The sequence below is a fragment of the Silene latifolia genome, chromosome 11 (genome assembly GCF_048544455.1).
Source record: "Silene latifolia isolate original U9 population chromosome 11, ASM4854445v1, whole genome shotgun sequence".
Lineage (NCBI taxonomy): Eukaryota > Viridiplantae > Streptophyta > Magnoliopsida > Caryophyllales > Caryophyllaceae > Silene > Silene latifolia.
The window spans coordinates 61,512,815-61,517,055 of NC_133536.1; the positions used below are offsets into that span (position 1 = coordinate 61,512,815).

At 34.4% G+C, this 4,241-nt stretch overlaps 1 long non-coding RNA gene across 2 annotated transcripts; it reads right to left on the reverse strand.

Annotated features, from left to right (window-relative positions):
* Positions 1-275: 275 nt before the first annotated feature.
* On the reverse strand, positions 276-1,078 carry LOC141614888 (uncharacterized). 2 transcript variants are annotated; one of them, XR_012529443.1, is made up of 3 exons: positions 1,004-1,078; positions 671-756; positions 276-584 (listed from the first exon to the last, which is right to left on the reverse strand). It is a non-coding gene; the product is annotated as an uncharacterized LOC141614888 (long non-coding RNA). The 2 variants fall into 2 exon arrangements; XR_012529442.1 differs by lacking the exon at positions 1,004-1,078 and having other exon boundaries at positions 671-996.
* Positions 1,079-4,241: the final 3,163 nt, after the last annotated feature.

The window sequence follows — 4,241 nt, forward strand, 5'->3', positions numbered from 1 at the left end:
TTCTCTTTGATATATCACACAGAACGGTTGTATATAAGAACCGGTCTCTTTGATAAGGCCGTTCTCTTTGTTAGAATTTTAGCTTTTTTGGCGCCTTAGATCTACCTTTTCAAAGAGAACAGTCGTAATGGTACTAACCGTCCTGGTTGTTAATTTTTTTTTTTTTTTTAAAAATATTTACATTTTTATCATAACCCTACATGATTGAATCGTATAGCTCATAAAAATTAAACCTGTTACAATTCAGAAACTTCAGCAATTTTTACACAAAAACCTTCCGATTTAATTTGAACCATTAGGACGGTAAAATAAATGGTGCAGATAAAGTAAAATAAATACAATGGTAATAACTAAAATAAAAACTAATCGAACTAATTGTCGTTTCATACCAAGTCTGAATGATAATGGAAGTAACGTACAACCTACTACGAATAAGATGAATCATTGTCACTAAAAGTAGTCAAGTCTTTGAAAGGACCACCGCGAGTCTGAGTTTGTTTGTTTTGTGGACGCATTTGGCTCTATTTCGACATGTAACAAGGCATCACAAACCACTCTTGAAGCACACAAGGCTATTTTGCAATCTGAAAGGAAGAGAAATACATGAAGATAAAAACAAACATGAACTGAATCGGCAAATCATACAAATATAGAATTGATGGTGAAATACCTTGAACAAGGCAATTGTTAGATTTAGTGGTGTGCCAAATATGGTGCATAATTGCTTCTTTTTCATACACATGCTTGCAATCCATGCTGCCATATTGAACATAGTAAGAAGATTGATTAGCAATAGAAAAGATAACATCTCTAAATAGATTGCGAGTTTGTAAGAAGGTGTCGTTAACTCATTTTTCTCGTGTGAAATAGAACCCATTTCATCTTTTCTAGAAGATCTGTAACCATATTGTTTCTCGACTACAGAACACTAAGCTGGCCTATATAGAAAAATAATTGTTTGCTTCTAAACCAAATTGATCAAAATATAAGATTGAGTACGAACCTGCGAACTGGCTCCGACAAATCAGTGACCACCTTTCCGGTTATTGGGAAAAAAAAAATTAAAATACCAATTTCTGTGATACAACCATCTTGAATTCTTCTTGCTCTCCGCCAGGATCTGCATGATGAACACTCTACAAGCCAAGCTGATTCAAGTCATCCGTTATAAAGGCAACATAACTGAATCTAACATACCCAAACAGCTTCTCTGAAGCGACGTGGGAGAGGATCATTTTGAAGATTTGTGGCAGAATGACCTTCAAATGTTCTTTTTTCATCATCAAACATCTTCTCAAAATTAGTTAGCTAAAAATTTAGGCGGAATCAGAACTGTCACACACATAAATATAGAAATAACAAAAACAAGAGGATGAGAAGGTTTAATTACGCAGCCTGTGCCAGGCTGGTAATTTTTTCCAATCGATTTCACAACACTTTAAAAATTGTTGCATTCGTTGTTAGCACACAATAGTTGTAGAACAGAAATTTCGAACTATATAATTCATTATATTTTTGCACCTAGCACATTTGAATGTCTGCTTTTCGAGCATACCTTTTATTCTACGAGAAGAAGAAATTTGTTAATTGCATCTTTGATAGGTCGACAGATTGAAAGCTTCAATCTTTGTTACATTAAAGAAAATAAGCCTGTGGTCTTCTTTATTTGTTACATTGTACAATGCACTGCATGATTTATCAACATATCTCCAAACTCTCAGTTGACAGTTGGCCTTCAATCTGTCTGGCCCCAGCATGTTGTTCTAACTTCTAATCCCATAAAGAGTACACAATCTCATCATTGTCCTAATGCCGCCTTATTAAACCATAAATAAATCGAGGGAATAAAATATTACATGTGGGTATATATATTATATATAGTATGAAAAACAAAATCAAAATTCATAAGAAAATATATACGTATATTAACTGGAAAATTATACTCCACCCGATTCAACTGGATAGTAAAAATGAAAAGAACCAAATGAATCGGAGGAAGTATGTTATAGACACGCACTACTTATAACTATTTTAATAAATGAAGCAAACCCATCTAGGTCACAAGTTGTAGTACAAATATATTGTTAAATTCGTTGCACAAGTAAATATTAATCAGATTTAGATGGTAGATTAATTACCTGAAAATGAGTAGCAGAATAACCTTGTGAAGAGTAACCTATTAACCTCTCAAATGATGCATTTTGGTGATTTGGCACATGTATACTACCTCCAATTTTCTGCATACAGTTTGAACACAACAACATGCAACTTATGTCAGCTTTAATTCACTCTTCTTCTCACAACATGCAATTGACATTCCAAACTATCTATAATTAAAAGACATGAACCGCTTTCTAGGAACATGAATACATATACTGGGTAACCCAAGTAGCAAATTTGGAGTTTTTTTGAATTACTGGATCGTCGATCCAAGCCAAATTGATAAATGGGTTAGGTTTGCCTTCTCAAAAAGAGTGGAAGGGCTCCACCTTCATATGATTATAACCTTAGGAATTGACATATTAAAGCATCCTCGGGATAATGGCATTTTAAATCTTAAAATAGCTTCATCTTTCACATGTTGATATAACTGCAGAAACTTTAGAATTTATATTGTTGCAGTGCCACCTCTTGGAACGGTTGTATGTGGAAAATTCAAACACTTTGCAATCTTTACACATTTTGTCATACAAATTGAAGCATTTGATGGTGATAAATTGTACCAGGAGTCCCAACATTATTCGACAAAACTGACTTCCTAGTTCCTATGGTACATCCTGATCATTTTGATAGAATCAAATATCCTATGTCGCTGAACAGCTGGGGGAGCATCAAATGATAATCGATTTGCACCTAGCACATAATTCATTATATTTTTGCCCAAATAACAAAAATCCCCAAATAATACAAACCCTAACTTACTTAATCTCAATTTTAACATCAAATAATCAATTACCCAACATTTTAGCAACATAATAAGTGTAATTCATGTATATAAGACTAATTTAAACCTCAAACAAAAACAATTAACACTAAAAATTAAATCAAACCAAACCTTGTAAAAAGGAAGAAAGGTGGCGGCGGGATAGAGACCTAACGGCGGCAGGAGGCAACGTAGGAATGCGAGCGACCACGGACAAGGGGCAAAAGCGATGATTGTTGGTGTTTGAAAGAAAGCAATAGAAGTTGTATGTGCGGAGAAGTGTAAACGGGAAGTTCGTATTATTTAGGATTTTCAAATGAACAAATAGAACGGTGATAAAGAGAGACCGTGCTCTTTGTTTTTCAAGGAGAACGGTTCTAAATATCAACCGGTCTCTTATTTCTTTTAAGACGGTTGGTCAAATCTAACCGTTCTCTTTGTAAATTTACAAGCACGGTTGGAACAAACAACCGTTATCTTTGTAAATTTATGAGCGCGCCAAGCTAAAAATAAGAAAGAGACCGGTTCCGCTATCAACCGTTCTCTTAGAGGCGTTCTCGTAGCCTTAAATTGTAGTAGTGATTCATTTCACAAGTTTAATTATTTCTTAATTTGTAAATAGCATGGTTTCGGGATTCACATAACCGCATATCGCTAGACATGATACTACTACAATCATCCAATCAAATAATCAATACCAATTCGAAAATTACTTTTATGCTCATGATAAAGACAATTCAACATCAAATCCTTATATCATCCATCCTACTCTTCTAAAAAAAAAAATCAAGGTTACGTCCCGTAACCTTGGTCATCAACGAAAATAATGCACATCCAAGCCAACAATTACTCCTAAGAAAATAAACAAAATTCATTTTAATTTACCCCACTCTTCATTATCTCTCAAGGTAACCGGTTCAAAACTGAAAGGGCCGGGGTTCGGAGTGAGGGTACCTTCTCATCCTAAACCTAAAGGGGCTCCAAACAGTTTCTACCCGGGTTCATTTTATTAGACACATCCTAAGTTCATTTATTAAATTCATTGGTTAGGCCTGAGGATCGTTTTGCTCTGATACCACTTTGTAACACCCCCATTTATTTAGGAGCCTTTAGCAAGGCATTCCCAATAAATAGGACTGTTACCATCTCGGTTGCCCGAGGTAAATGATACAAATTAAAACAAACCAAAGTACTTTAGTAACTTTATTTGAAATAATGGTTTTATTACATTGTCAACCGATTAAATTTAAACCTTAACATTACAATATACTACCCAGCAAAAATTACATAAATAAAGTTGTATAAGTCAACTAAGTGA